Raw genomic sequence first — 17,469 nt, 5'->3', positions numbered from 1 at the left:
AATTAAAATAAATAAATTTATATTTTTAAAAGTCAATATAGTCAAAGCTATGATTTTTCCAGTCACCGACTCAATGGACATAAATTTGAATAAACTCTGGGAGATAATGGAGGTCACAGGAGCCTGGTATGCTGCCATCTATGGTGTCACAAAGAGTCAGACATGACAGCGACAGAACGAGTCAGTGATACTATCTAATCACCTTACCCTCTACTGCCCGCTTCTCTTTTTGCCTCCAATATTTCCCAGTATCAGGGTATTTTCCAAAGAATCAGCTCTTCGGATCAGGTGGCCAAAATACTGGAGCTTCAACTTCAGCATCAGTCCTTCCAATGAATATTCAGGGCTGATTTCCTTTAGGATAGGGCTTCCCTGGTGGTTCAGATGGTAAAGAATCTGCCTGCAATGTGGGAGGCCAGTGTTCAATCCCTGGGTCAGGAAGATCCCCCGGAGAAGGGAATGGCAACCCACTCCGGTATTCTTGCCTGGAGAACTCCATGGACAGAGGTGCCTAGCAGGCTACATGGGGTCACAAAGAGTCAGACATGACTGAGTGACTCATTTCACTTTCACTTCCTTTAGGATTGCTGGTTTAATCTCCTTGCAGTCCAAGGGACTCACAAGAGTCTTCTCCATCAACACAATTCAAAGGTATTAATTTCTAGCTCTCAGCCTTCTTTATGATCTAACTCTCATATTCATACGTGACTACTGGAAAAACCAGGTATGTAACTATATCAACCTTCATCAGCAAAGTGATGTCTCTGCTTTTTAACATGTTGTCTAGGTATATCATAGTTTTCCTTCCAAGGAGCAAGCATCGTTTAATTTTGTGGCTGCAGTCACCGTCTGCAATGATTTTGGAGCCCATGAAATTAAAAGCTGTCACTGCTTCCACATTTCCCCTCTTTATATGTCATGAAGTGGTGTGACCAGATGCCATGATCTTAGTTTTTTTTTAATGGTGAGTTTCAAGCCCGCTTTTTCACTCTCCTCTTTCACCCTCATCAAGAGGTTCTTTGGTTTCTCTTCAATTTCTGCTTTTACAGTGGTATCGCCTGCATAGCAGAGATTGTTGTTATTTCTCCCAAAAAACTTGATTCCAGCTTGTGATTCATCCAGCCCAATATTTTGCAGGATGTACACTGCATATAAGTTAAATAAGTAGGGTAACAATATACAGCCTTCTCATACTCCTAGTTTTGAACCAGTCACTTGTTCCAAGTTCAGTTCTAACTGTCATTTCATGACCCACATACATGTTTCTCAGGAAACAGGTAAGGTGGTCTCATACTCCCACCTCTTTAAGAATTTTCCACAGTTGTGATCCACACAGTCAAAGGCTTTAGCACAGTCAATGAAGCAGAAGTAGATGTTTTTCTGGAGTTCCCTTGCTTTCTCCATGATCCAGTGGATGTTGGCAATTTGATCTGTGGTTCCTCTGCCTTTTCTAAACCTAGCTTGTGCATCTGGAAGTTCTCAGTTCAGGTACTGCTGAAGCCTAGCTTGAAGGATTTGGAGCATAACTTTGCTAGCATGTGAAATGAGTGCATATGTATGGTAGTTTGAACATTGTTGGCATTGCCCTTCTTTGAGATTGGGATGAAAACTGACCTTTTCCAGTCCTGTGCCCATTGTTGAATTTTCCAAATTTGCTGACATACTGAGTGTAGCACTTTAATAGCATTGTCTTTTAGGATTTGCAATAGCTCAGCTGGATTCCATCACCCCCACTAGTTTTGTTTGTAGTGATGCTTTCTAAGGCCCACTTGACTTCATATTCCAGGATGTCTGACTCTAGGTAAGTGACCACAACATCATGGTTATTAAGGACATTAAGACCTTTTTTATATAGTTCTTCTGTGTATTCTTGCTACCTTTTCTTAATCTCTTTTTCTTCTGTTAGGTCCTTAACATTTCTGTTCTTTATCATGCCCATCCTTGCATGAAATTCCCTTGATATCTCCAATTTTCTTGAAGAGATCTCTAATATCTCTCATTCTACTGTTTTCCTCTATTTCTTTGCATTGTTGATTTAAGAAGGCCTTCTTATTTCTCCTTGCTATCTCTGGGACTCCATATTCAGCTGGGTATATCTTTCCTTTTCTGCCTTGCTTTTTGCTCCCCTTCTTTTCTCAGCTATATGTAAAGCCTCCTCAGACTGCCACTTTGCCACCTTGCATTTCTTTTTCATTGGGCTGATTTTGGTTACTGACTCCTGTACAATGTTACAAACTTCCATCCATAGTTCTTCAGGCCCTCTCTCTACCAGATCTAATCCATGAATCTATTCATCACCTCCACTGTATAATCATAAGGAATTTGATTTAGGTCATACCTGACTGGCCTAGTGATTTTCCCTACTTTCTTCAATTTAAGCCTGAATTTTGCAATAAGGAGCTCATGATCTAAGTCACAGTCAGCTCCAGGTCTTGTTTTTGCTGACTGTATAAAGCTTCTCCTTCTTTGGTTGCAAAGAACATAATCAATCTGATTTTGGTATTGACCTTCTGGTGAAGTCCATGTGTAGAGTCATCTCTTAGATTGTTAGAAGAGGGTGTTTGCTAAGACCAGCTTGTTCTCTTGACAAAACTCCATTAGCCTTTGCCTTGCTTCATTTTGTACTCCAAGGCCAAACTCACCCGTTACTCCAGGTATCTCTTGACTTATTTTTGCATTCCAGTTCCCTATGATGAAAGGGATATCTTTTTTGGTGTTAGTTCTAGAAGATATTGTAGGATTTCATAGAACCCTTCAACTTTAGCTTATTTGACATCAATAATTGAAGCATAGATTTGGATTACTGTGATGTTGAATGGTTTGCCTTGGAAACAAACTGAGATTATTCTATCCTTGTTGAGGTTGTACACAAGTACTGCATTTCAGGCTCTTGTTGACTATGATGACTACTCCATTTCTTCTAAGGGATCCTCGCCCAGAGTAGTAGATATAATGGTCATCTGAATTAAATTCACCCATTCCTGTCCATTTTAGTTCACTGATTGCTAAGATGTCTATGTTCACTCTTACCATCTCCTGCTTGACCACGCCCAACTTACCTTGATTCATTTACCTGACATTCCAGGTTCCTATGCAATATTACCATCTTCTTTATACCATCAGACTTTACTTTCACCACAAGACACATCCACAACTGGGAGTCATTTCTGCTTTGGCCCGGCACTTCATTCTTTCTGAAGCTATTGGCAACTACCCTCTGCTCTTCCCCAGTAGCATCTCTGACACCTTCTGACCTCAGGGGCTCGTCTTCCAGTGATGTCATACCCTTATCCTTTTTCATACTGATCATGGGGCTCTCCAGGCAAGAATACTGGAGTGGGTTGCCATTTTCTCCTCCAGTGGATCATGTTTTGTCAAAACTCTTCACTATGACCCATCTGTCTTGGGGGGCCCTACACAGCATGCCTCAAAACTTCACTGAATTCCGCAAGTTCCTTTGCCATGACAAGGCTAACATCCATGAAGGGGAGAAGCAATGACTACCCAGTAGCAATAAACCCCTCTATCACCCAGATCATGATTCTAAATACCATCTCTGACTATGCTTCTTGATTTATTCCAAATTAGAACCAGAAACTTACACCCCAGATGGGATCATTTTGCTGCAGCAAAAAAGCAAGAAGCTATGAAAGATGAGTGGGGTCTGTGTCAAAAGGACACAGAAGTCAACAGAAAGGGACCCATGATACCCAAAAAATGGGAAAATGTGAACAAAAAAAATGGAATAACAGAAACAACAAATTGAAACATCAAATTCAAATATAAAAACAAAATTTAATGCATTCATAATTTTATTTTTTTAAACAAACTCATCATCACGTCAAATACTGCTAGGGTACAATTCCTTATTTTGAAAACTGACATATAATGAGAATAATTAAGCACAATATTCTGGATAACAAAGTGGATGAGGTGTGACTTTAAAGACAAATCCCAGATAAAATATACAGACGGAAGAATCAAATTAGAAAATCATCTTTTTGATTCTTTCTCTTACCTATTCATCCTCTAACCCTGGGCAATGAAAGGTCATGATATCCTGGATCATCTTGTATCAGAAAGCAGGTGACTGCTCAAAGAATAATGGAGTCATGTCAAAAGGACACAGGAGCCAGCTCTCAAGGGGCTCTGACTGGCCAAATCAATTTGAGCATCAAAATTTTAAATGATATTAATGGATTATAACTCATTGAGTAAAATAGGAGAATATAACATACAACACTGGTATAACAATAAATAAGTTGAAATTTTCATGAAGAGCAGGACATTTAAATAGTTTCAAAGTACCTCTCCATAAAATATTAAGTAATTACAAAAGGAAAAAGAATAACCTCACAGTGGAGAAACCTGGCAGAGGCTACCTTAATCAAGTGATGAAAGTGAATGTCATCAGCAAAGGAACAAATCAAAATCATGAGCCACTTGATAGTTTGGAAGAAGAACACAGTATCACTTTTGTGACGTTTCTGCTGCAGTTGCATAACTTGGCTCTAATCATCAGGAAATACCAGTCAAACACAAATTGAAGGACATTGTGAGTGCTCTGTAATCTTCAAGAAAGCCAAGGCTGTAAAGGTCAAGAAAGAACTGAGAAACTGTTCCAACTCAAAAGAAAATAAAGAAGCATGACAGCTAAACACAGTGCAAGATTCTGAACTGGATCTTTTTCTTATGAAGGATATTACTGAGGCATTTGGCAAAACTTGAATGGGGTCCAAGATTAGATGATAGCAATGTGTCAATATTAATTTACTGATTTTGATGTTTGAACTGTAGTTATGTAGAATGCCCTTGTTGCAGGAAATACATGAAAGTATTAAAAGATGGCTGGGCATCACATCCTTAACAAACTTTCAAATATATAGAAGTGAAGTCACTCAGTCGTGTCCGACTTTCGGCGACCCCATGAACGATAGCCTACTTGGCTCCTCTGTCCATGGAATTTTCCAGGCAGGAATACTGGAGTGGGTTGCCATTTCCTTCTCCAGGAGATCTTCCTGACCCAAGGATTGAACCCGGGCCTCCTGAATTGTAGGCAGACGAGTTACTGTCTGAGCCACCAGGGAAGTCAAATATATAGGAAAAAACAATTTTCTGTACTGTACTTCCAACTGTTCTACAGGTTTAAGATTTATTTTTTAATAGAAAAAGAAAAATCACCATTTTGTAATCACAATTAAATGATTACCTAGATAACAATCAACAATGGATGCTATAATTATAAGATATCTTGTAATATGATATCTCATAGATTAAGCTTCCATAGGCTCTTCTTTATAGTGGAGGGTTTAGCCTGACTCCGCCTGAACCAACTGATCAATCTTAATGTCATCAAATGTTAGTCAACAAAGGAAAATACAAATTATGATGTAATATAATATGAAGGATACAGTAGCCACTACGAAATATCTTTCCCTCAAAATATGAGTGTGAGTCTCATAACGCCTCTAGCTCTAATGAAGAGTGACCAGGAAACACAGGGAATAGACCAGTCATTTAATAACACCACAAGGATACAATCAGCCGAATCTACAGTGCAGAACATTCTACTGGACAAATGAGCTGGTCTCTCCAAGTCAGTTATGAAGAGGAACAAAAAGTGGTGTATGAGTGAGGACTTAATTGGAATAAGAGACTTCAGAGACATAATAACTGAATGTAACTATGGACCTTGTTTGATCCTGATTTGAATAAACCAGTAGCAAAATAGCATCATTGAGATAATCAAAAGAACTTAAATAATAGCTAGTCATAAAAAATATGAAAAAGCAATTGGTAACATTGTTAGAATTAATTACTGCATAATAGTTACATTTTTAATTTCTCTTTATAGACTAGAAATGTGTATCAGAGAAGCAAAATAAAAGTGATTAAGAAAAAACATTTAGCAAATGTTAACAATTTTTGAAGCTAGGAACAAGTTCTCTATGGTCTTCCCTAGTGGCTCAGCAGTAAAGAATCCCCCTGCCAATGCAGGAGATGTGAGTTTGATTCATGGGTCAGGAAGAGCCCCTGGAGAAGGAAATGGCAACCCACTCCAGTATTCTTGCCTGGGAAATTCCATGGACAGAGGAGCCTTGTGGGCTATAGTCCACAGGGTTGCAAAAGAGTCAGACACAACTAAATACATACACACACACACATAAGTTCAGTATATTATTCTCTCCTCTTTTGTGTATATTTAAGAATTCCCATTTTGAAAAAATCAAATATATATGCAAAAAATTAGCTTGTTCCATTTCTTTAAATGACTGAATATTTTTATTACCCTTTAATGAAACGTGTGTGTGTGTGCCAAGTCACACACACACAGTCATGTCCAACCCTTGGTGACTCTTTGTACTGGAGCCCACCAGGTTCCTCTGTCCATGGGATTCTCCAGGCAAGAAAACTAGAGTGGGTGTCCATGCCCTCCTCCAGGGGATCTTCCCAACCCAGGGATCGAATCCACATCTCTGATGTCTCCTGCATTGGGAGGCAGGTTCTTTACCACTAGCGCCACCTGGGAAGGAAATAAAATGTCAACAAAGAAATTTGGGGAGAAGAAAGGATGCAAGGAAGGTTTGGCTTATTTCAGATGGTTCAAAATTAAGAAAGAAGGTGTGAATTCACATATACACCCACATACATACCCACACTGACAAACAGACCCCTTAGTTAACACTGTGAAGAACCACTGCCAGTGGCACTTTGCTAATGGAAAGTGACTAATGGAGCAAGATTATGATGAGACCATACTTTAAACCCAGTTAAATCCAGGTTGTGCTTAGGAAACAAGGTGAATCACTGTAATAAGTCACACACTTAGTGTGGAGAAGGAAAGAGAACCCACTCCAGTACTGTTGCCTGAAGAATTCCATGGACAGAAGAGCCTGGTGGGCTACAGTCTATTGGGTCATCAAGAGCTAGACACGACTGAGTGACTAGCACACACGCACACACATACACACACACCCCTAGTCAGTCTTTAGAGTGAACTCTTGATTCTGCACATAATGCTGCAATTCCCAACTTCATCAAAAATACTAAGATAAACCCTTGCTTCCCGCCTTCATATAGAGGTCCCAGCTTACTTTTCAGAAGACTTAGAGTAAAGGAGTCATCACTCCCCCCAGGAGAGAGTAATTCAATTACTATAAGGTCAACTTATCATGAGGATGTCCTTCTACTTATCCAGATTTTGGAACAGATGGCCCCATGGGTCAGGGCTGGACTATCTGCTATGAAATCAGTTATCAAGACTTGTGGAGTTACAGTATTAAATTCTTTCTATTCTGTTGTTGTTCAGTCACTAAGTCATGTCCAGCTCTTTGTGACTCCATGGACTGGAGCCTGCCAGGCTTCCTGTCCTTCATTATATTCCAGAGTTTGCTGAAATTCATGTCCACTGAGTCAGTGATGCCTTCCAACCGTCTCATCCTCTGTTGCCCCCTCTTTCTGCCCTCAATCTTTCCTGATATCAGGGTCTAAAGAAATATAAACATGCCAGCATAATGAGAGATACCTTTCTGTGCAGAAAATCAATATTCAGAAATGTTTCATTGAAAATAAAAGAAACTGACTTTACTCCGCCACAAAACTCTTCCTCCCAAAGGGACTTGCAGAATATCTTTAAAACAGTAAGCATCTAACAACTGCTCTACTATATTTAATTAAAAAACAGCAACCCAAAAAGCCCTACTGAATTCTTTCACCAACTGACAGGGATCATTGTGCTCAATCTAGAGCTACTAAATCTGAATATCAAAGAGTTTCACGTAGCTTGCTCCAAACTACTCAACTGTTACTCCTTAATAGTAGAACAAATAGCTGCAAATTAAAAACTTCAGTTTCCAGCAGTCTTTGTGTTAGGTCTTTTCTTTTCTCTTTCCCCTTAAAAGGCTAGGTTGGGGAATAAAGGTAATCTTCGGAAGTGAGATAGATGGGCAGAGCAACTCAAAACAAATCCAGAGAGAACCAAGTTTCCTGTGGAGGAAGTAGACATTACCAAGATGTCACTGTGTGTGGAATGTATCTTCTGAGCTTAATATTTCATATTAACTTTTTTTTCCCGCTGAAATTTACTTTAGAAAATTCAAGCCAAAACACCCCTTTGAGATCCGGGTGTGTCCTTTACCTTTGACCTCAATAGGAGTCCCACACGTATGAAAGCAGAAATTGGCTTTTTACAGTAGATCGATAAAAGCTCTCTGGGAATGAGCGGAATGCCTCCCAGAAAGATTTCTGTCTTTACATCTCATAAAATGACCTCGATATCTGGGAGAGAAAATATTCTCTCTATTTCCCATCCAGTTCTATTTTCTCATATCACAGAGACTGCACATTGCTTATACTGTTGCCAGTACACACGACAACCGGGAGAGAGATTTATCATGTTCTAATACTCCTCAGTTCAGAGAGGTCTTGCTGCTGTTCCATTTCATTTGTATGCATCTGGAGAACAGAGGAAGTGGACTCAAATACTCAATATAAGTAAATATTCCATCAAGAAAGTCAGTAAAGACATCTTCTGTCCTGTCCTTTCATCTTTCCTTTCTCCATCTCCATCTTCCCTTTTCATTCAATCCTCTTTTTCTCACATAAACGCACAGGATTGAACATGCTGTAATACATTCCAGAACTGTGTCCCCTACACTTTTATTATCAGCACATATTATGGATTAAAAAAAAAATTTCTTCAGGCAAATTGACAGAAACAATGTACAACCTTCAAATGAACTATACTTGATTTAGGGAAAATATTTTTGGATTTTATCTTTCACATATAATTTCCTGAAAAGTATTTACATTGAAAGAATGCTGCAAGCTTGCCTGTCCTGGCTTTCCATGAAACAAATGATTTTAGGAAAACTCCTAAATCTTGATGTATACAATCCCAGAATTTTTAAAAGTACTTTTCAAAAGCTAGTTACTTGGATTTAAAAAAGAGAAAATCAGAGTTTAGTTTTAAAGATTTTGACCATCAGGAGCTCTCATTCCAAGGCCATAGGTGTGTGTGAGTGTGTGTGTGTGTGTGTGCACAACTAAAGCAGTACTATACTATGGCAAATATAATGACAACTTAGCAATTTCCAGATGGGACATGAAGACATGTACCTTTCTGCAGCCTTATTTTGAATTTTATACTTCTGTTCTCCTACTTCAGACACTTTAGTTAGTGAGTCCAGGTACTCAACTAAGCCCAAAATTTCCTTGGCTTATTCTTATTTCTTTGTTCAGATTTCTTATATCTTTGTTTATATACCCTTGTACTTGAATTATCTATCCTTGTGATCTAAATATGGTAGCTATATGGCTATTTAGATGTTCATTTTAATTAACTGAAATTACATAAAATTAACATTTCAGTTCCTCAGTCACCCTTGCTTTATTTCAGGCACTCAGTAGCCATATTTGGCTAGTTGGTACTATATCAGACAGTGAAGATAAAGCACTCATCATCATAGAAAGTTCCACTGGACAGAGATAATCTATACTATCCTTAACTTTGGGCATACTCTCTGTTCCTGACCCCAATTACTAACAGAAAATGCTCCCCAGATAAATCTCACACATCCTTCAGAGCATCTGCTCTGCGGTTGAATTCTCATCCTTCTAAACTCCACAGCTCTTACTTCCAGGCCCCTTGTGCTTTCAATCCTGCTTCGTATTACTAAACCTTTTTCTATATATCTTTTCTCACCAACCACCACACTCATTCAGTCTTCAAATATCCACTGAGTACCCCATGTGGCAGGCACTATTCTGCGTTCTGGGAGGTGATGTGTATCAGGACAGGCAAGAGCGTGAGCTCCTTCGAATCAGAGCCAACACTTTGATTTCTTTTGCATGTAGGACAAACTAAGGACACAAAAAGGGAATGAAAGATACACTTATTAAGCAGCTTTGGAATTCTGTTTTAAAGAAATAAGTTTAAAAAAAAATAAGATATGTTGTGACAGGAAAAAATTTGATGTCTTCTCCCTGGGTCTACATCCTGAATTAGACACTCACTGAGTCACATACTTGCTGTCATGTGATCACATTTATGAAAGCATGCACCAAGTGTATCATTTCAGAAGCTTTTTAAACATCACTGTGCTGTGGAGGCAATTAAATATCACATATACTAGGCTATATGTTGAGCTCTTTCATAGAAGAAAATATTTATTTCAAGCATGAAAGATGAGGCATATTAGTTACAATAGAGGCTAAGGTACTTTAGGAGAAGGCAATGGCACCCCACTCCAGTACTCTTGCCTGGAAAAATCCCATGGACAGAGGAGCCTGGTAGGCTGCAGTCCATGTGGTCGCTAAGAGTCGGACACGACTGAGTGACTTCACTTTCACTTTTCACTTTCATGCATTGGAGAAGGCAATGGCAACCCACTCCAGTGTTCTTGCCTGGAGAATCCCAGGGACAGGGGAGCCTGGTAGGCTGCCGTCCGTTGGGTCGCACAGAGTCGGACACGACTGAAGCAACTTAGCAGCAGTAGCAGCAGCAAGGTACTTTAACAAAGAAATAAAACCCGTGGCTTACTTCTCTTTCATATAACAACCCCAGGGGGAGAATTCAAGTTTGCTAGGGTAGTTCTGCTACTCAAGGTCCTTCGGGATTACAGGTCCCTGTCATTTTATTGCCCTACCATTCAACAAAGTTATCACTTTCATCTGCATGGGTGAAGCTGGGTCACAAACACATTATGTTCCTACTCACAAGAAGGGGAAAAAAGAAAATCCAGAATATATATATATATATATATATTTTTTTTTTTTTAAGCAAATGAGTCTGAAGTTGTCTGCACAATTTATATTCCCAATCCACTGGTGATAACTTAGATTTATGGGCACTCTTGACCAAAAGAATTTGGGGAAATGTAGTCTCTAACTAGATAGTTATTTGCTCCTAAAGAATGAGAAAATGGAATGGTGGAAGGAAGGGGAGTCTGTCAGTGAAATTATTTTAGCTATATTACCAGAAGAAGCTATTCTCTTAGGTTATATCCCATTCATACACAATACATTAAGGAACTACGAATAGAATTATAATGCTAAGAAGGTACCTGTTGAAGAAAGCACTACCGTGTTCTATTCAGAATTCATATTGTCATTTTCCATACATTTACATATGACCTGGAATAAAGCTGATAAAAGAAATGCTTACCAGTTAACAGTAGGAGGCAATAAATGCTATTGACTTACCAAATTACTATAATATATGTACATACATGAACCTTCTTCAAAGAGCATATGACTTCAGAGGAGATCAGCAGAAAACGGCATAAATAGAAATGCAAGTACATACTGCATCTAGCATAAGCTCAGATAAAATTATGAGGTAGCGATTTATGTCATCTCTCCTTTTTCTCTATTTCAACACTCAGCATCTACTAAAAAACACCAGCAACTCTTTAAAGGCTCTTTAAACAAGAACACTTCTGAAAATTCTTGTCCCTGTAGGAGAAAAGATTATATCTGAAACTCCTTAATACCTGAGTATAAGTTTGTTCAAGTCACATTCTTCAAAGAATATTAACATTTTAATGGAGGTTTAGGGGGGGGGAAAGAACACAAATGACTGAATCTGAAATGGGCACATTTCAGGATTTAGACTCTTATATGAGGAAAGTACTTATGGTAAATTCTTTCCTGCTGGCTTTTACAAGTCATACACCATAAGGAATCAGTTCATTGTAACTGACACGCAGACTGCCCTTCCTGCATTCACATTATTAAACCACTAAACGTTTGTATCGTCTCCTTCCTGTGCCACTTCAAGTGTGCAGTTTTTCCCTGAGGACAAAGCCTTCCACCAAGTATACTCTCACACAGCCACCAGGGACAAACTAGTCAGCTCGATGTTCCCTTAAATTATGATGTTCTAGAATTTTAGTTTATGACAGTAATTCAGAAAACTGTAAGAATGTTGCCTGTTGCCAACCTTGAGAAGTACCTTATTGAACCCAGTCCTTGGCAAAGTTACTGAGACTCAAATATTAATCTACCCACTTGTCCCAGCTGGCAACCAGACTGCAGCTAACATAAACAGATAGAAGACAGATAAATAGATAGATAGATGGATACATAGATAGATAGATAGAAAAATGTGATTTGTGCTCATTTTTTCAAATCCACAGGCTGTTCAACCATTTCCAGAGGTTACAGAAAATCTGTGATGATGTTGGAAGCTCTTTAGGAGTAAAATTCTGACAAAGAAAATACAATGTTCCAGTTTTTATAATCACATAAAGCAACAGTTTATTATGAGCCCTTACATCCTTGACTTGGCTGGAACAGCCAGACAGTTCTTGCTTGGAGTCTCTTATTGATTGCATTTGGCAAGTATCCGGGGCTTAATTTATCAAAGGACTCTATTGGACTGATATCTAGATGGCTCACCTGATCCTGACTGCACGATGAGACATCGATAGAGTTGCTGTCCAGGGCTTCTACCCATGACCTGTACATGTGTGTGCTCAGATGCTCAGTCATGTCCGACTCTTTGTGACCCCATGGACTGTAGCCCGCCAGACTCCTCTGTCCATGGGATTTTTCCAGGCAAGAGTACTGAAATGGGTTACCATTTCCTACTCCATGGGATCTTCCCCACCGAGGGATTGCACCCATGTCTCTTAGGTCTCCTGCATTAGCAGGCAGATTCTTCACCACTATACCACCTGGCAGGCCCCGACACGCATGTGTAGCTTAAGCTTTACACTGTGGTGACTTCACTCCAAGAGTGTCTATTCCAAGAGAAGCTGCTATTTTCTCAAGATGTAGGCCCGAAAACTGGCTCAGCATCCACCCTGCCATATTCTACTGTCTAAGTAGTCACATAGCTCACCCAGATTCAAGGGGAGGGGACCGCAGACTCCCCTTCTCAATGGAGAAGGGTCAAACCATTTATGGACACCTTTAATTGGTCACACGTGGCCATATACTCACTGCAGATGGAAAGAGCCCAGAGATCATTAAGAATATATTTTTGGTATTACTAGATAATTAAACTAAAAGTGATATTTCATAACAAAATAATTTACTTCAAATTACTTCACATGAAGTTCATCTGGCCTCTGAGGAATTACAGAAACCCTGTTATGATTATTACTTTGTAAGTTATGGTGTTCTCTTCAACAGAAGCAAAGAGCTTGATAATTAAAGTGAGATCCTAAGGTAGCAATAAATATAAAAATAGGAACTTAATAGTTATATTCAGAATACCCTAACTTACAAAGAAAGGAAAAGTGAATAAGTCTTTCATGAAAAAGCAACAAGGATAAATTTTAATTAATATATCAGCTACCACCTGTTCATCATTCAAAGTGAATTTTAAACACTGCCACTGCTGCTGTTCCATCATTAAGTCTTGTTTAACTCTTATGATCTATGGACTGTAGAAACCAGGTTCCTCTGTCCATGGAATTACCCAGGTAAGAATACCAGAGTGGGTTGCCATTTCCTTCTCCAGGGGATCTTCCTGACCCAGGGATCATTCCGTGTCTCCTGCCTTGCATGTGGATTCTTTACCTAAAGAGATCTAAATTTTTCCAAATATATTCCAATTAAACATGAAACATTTGTAAAACAAAAATGTGTGCAGGTTGCCATTTTCTCTTTCTGGGCCTTGTACATACCCTGCCTCCCTGTGGTTGGTTAGGGCTATATGACCGGGTTCTAAACAATGGAATGTGTGCAGAATTAATGTGCACCACTTTCAAAACTGTCTGTAAAACCACCTGTATGATCCTTCACGCTTTCTCTTTCTTTTTAGCTAGGCAGATGAAAGAGAGAGAGTGGACTCCCAGAAGCCTCTAAGGGTCAACCAAAACAAGTCAGCTTCTAGTAGAGATTCACCCTGTCCACAACTAATATGACCAAGAAAAAAAATCCTTTGTTTTGCTAAACCGCTGACATAAGGGAGTTGCTTGTTACAGCCACTGATATTAAACAAACTGATTAATACAGAAAGTAAAAGTTAGCATCCCATTTCCCTCCTAAAACAGACACTGTAATCACCTTCTTTGGAAAGCTTAATGTATCGTGGAAATTCAAAATTGACAGGCACCATAGATGTCATCTGGCTGATCTATTTTCTTGATGCCAGTAACCACACTGCCGCCAGTGAATAAAACACTTATAAACACCCATACTCAGAGAAATATACATTGCAGAAAACAGGAGTGTAGAAGCCTATGTTGCCATGACAACAAGAACATAATTCCATTTCAAAAGGATCACCAGCTACTGTATGAAAAATAAACTTCTTTTCCAAGCAAGCTTTTTAAAATGTTGCATGCAGAATGGAAGGTATCAAATATCTTACTGTGAAAAACCTGTTACATTCTTGGTACTATCAATACCAACTGTAACAAATAGTAAAAAGCCACTTTGGTTTTTCTGGGTACTAATGTGAGCGCCAACAACAGCATGAAACTTCCAGATAATGTATCATTTCCTCTGCTAGGGAATAAAGTACTTTTTCCTTGAACAGTAATAGTCATGCAAGTTCAATAGTTTCCTCAAAATAAAATGTGTTGATCTAATATATTAACCTCATGAACAAACTTATATGACAAAAACCTTAGTGTTTTAAATATAGTCCTCAAAATTACATGATACCGATGTTCTCTGAAGCTACAAAATAGTAATGTTATACATATTTTAGAATTATAAGTAACCCTACAGATCATTTAGTCCAAATTATTCATATTAAGGATTTGAAAACTGAGGCTCAGAGATGCTTAATGACTCAACCAATGTCACAGGATTAATTAAGATGATCTTGTACTATTAATATTATACACTTTTATACTACTGCATTGTGGGTACTATTTCATACTGTAGAGTATTTTCTATTAAAAATAAAGTACTCACACTTCTGGAAATTACTTTAGAATGTTTACATAACCAATATCATAATCTCTAGGGATTTTTTTAAAACTTTCCCAAGATTATACTTCAGCATGTAGAAGTAATTTCTAATGTAATCTTTTTACCTGTAAGGAGTTTAATGAAAGAATAAATTTATCTCTTAATTATTAAAAACCTCCTTGTTCCTTATTATCTTTTAAAAACCTAATACTGTAAAACTTTATCAAGTTCTTAATACTTGTAAAAGAAATTATCTAGTGAAAACCATCCATTATTATAAATGTAGCATTATTTTAAATGTATGGCTTTATTATTCCAATTGTAGACATTAACTGAACTACCCAACATTAAAGTCCAACTTTGGTGAATAGATAATAATACTTTTATTAAAGTACCTGAAATCAAAATTTTTTTAATTTATATCATAATAGCAATGATATCTGGAGAAGGCACTGGCGCCCCACTCCAGTACTCTTGCCTGGAAAATCCCATGGACGGAGGAGTCTAGTAGGCTGCAGTCCATGGAGTGGCTAAGAGTCGTGCCACTTTCCCTTTTCCCTTTCATGCATTGGAGAAGGAAATGGCAACCCACTCCAGTGTTCTTTCCTGGAGAATCCCAGGGACGGGGAAGCCTGGTGGGCTGCCTTCTATGGGGTCGCACAGAGTCGGACACGACTCAAGTGACTTAGCAGCAGCAGCAGCAGCAATGATATCAGAAAAGGCAATGGCACCCCACTCCAGTACTCTTGCCTGGAGAGTCCCATGGATGGAGGAGCCTGGTAGGCTGCAGTCCATGGGGTCGCTAAGAGTCGGACACGACTGAGCAACTTCACTTTCACTTTTCACTTCCATGCATTGGAGAAGGAAATGGCAACCCACTCCACTATTCTTGCCTGGAGAATCCCAGGGATGGCGGAGCTTGGTGGGCCGCCGTCTATGGGGTCGCGCAGAGTCGGACTCGACTGAAGTGACTTAGCAGTAGCAGCGATGATATAATATTTAAAGTTTAAAGTTCTTCAAAGCTGTCTGAAAACAGTTTGCTTATCAAATTTGATAGATGTGCCATTGAAATTTCACTTACTATTCATTTTCTTAGCAAACATGTTTTCCATTGAAAATGTATAAAAGTACATTTAGGTAAGCACCTCTTAAAATTAGTTTAAATTTATAATAAAGAGAAATTCTAAATAAAATGTTTTTGTATATTAATACTGATTTAACATTTAAGTAACAAGAAAAATAGGTCTGGGAGAAAATATTTATTGTGATATTTTCTAAACTGAAAAAATAGGAAGCCAAGAAAAGAGTTGATAAACAAATATATCCTTTCCACCAGCCCTTTATCAACACTAATTATTTTTAAGCCTTAGCATTGTGGAACAATCAATTTAGAAATCAGATCTATTAATATTATGACCCAAGAAATTCCTCATATATTTTAGATAAAGGGAAAAAGGAAAAATTACGGCGAGTGGTGAACACATGGACTGGTAAAGTATGAGCTTCCTATCTTTTAAGGCCACCAGGGGCTTCCTTGGAACTTCTCAGGTGGTACTAGAGATAATCAAGAACACACCTGATAATGCAGGAGAGGTAAGAGACTTGGCTTCAGTCCCTGGATTGGGAGGACCTCCTGGCAAAGGGAATGGCAACCCGCTCCAGTATTCTTGCCTGGAAAATTCCTGGACAGAGGAGCCTGGCATGCTGCAGTCCATGGGGTAATCACAAGAGTCAGACATGACTGTGTGCCTGGACAGCAGCAGGCCTCTTTCTGCAGTCTCTGGTTTCTTCTGTAACTATCTACCTCTTTTATATCACAGCCCAAAACAGTCAGGTCATGAGGTGGACCAACCCCCTCCCAGATGCTCCCATCATCACACATACACAAAAAAAAGTGCTGAAAAGGAGATTCAGCCTTACTGCTACTACTGGCCATTTTTTAGGAATAAAATCTGAATAAAAACAAATGTTACGTACTAGAAACACCTACCAGTTAGCTCATCCTATAAAACACACAAACCTAATTTTATGCTTATTTAATAAATGTTAAATTTAACCTTTCTGTAACTCTTTCAATTATGACAAAGTTAGCATGGCATTGGAAAGAGATTATCATTCACACTTTATTTTCCAAAAAATAAAAGTAATGATTACCCAATGGGAGAAAATAATTCTAAGAGCAGGAGAAGATTTGGAAACTATCCCTTTCTCAAAAGGACAATCTGGTCTCCTTATTCACACAAATATCTGTCTTGAGTTACTGACAGAATGACATAAATGTGATTAAAAGTCATCAACAGAACCATCATCATCATCTGGACTAAATACCATCCATCACATTTGTCTCTGTCTCACTGTAAACATTGTTAACGCATAGAAAAGTGTAGCTTTTTGTAGTTTTTGTTTTGTTTTGATTTCAGAATAATGCTTCCTGCCCATCTAATATAGTAAGAACAATCAGTAAATATTAACATGAAAATTATAAACTCAAACTCCATTTTTAAATGTATTTCTACTTTTAATATAACCAGAAGATCACATTTCCCCACCACCATTGCTTTCTAGAATACCATGAAGTCTACTCCAGCATAGGGATTC

Source organism: Bos taurus, chromosome 7, assembly GCF_002263795.3.
Source record: "Bos taurus isolate L1 Dominette 01449 registration number 42190680 breed Hereford chromosome 7, ARS-UCD2.0, whole genome shotgun sequence".
NCBI lineage: Eukaryota > Metazoa > Chordata > Mammalia > Artiodactyla > Bovidae > Bos > Bos taurus.
Note: the sequence above shows the minus strand (reverse complement) of the source record.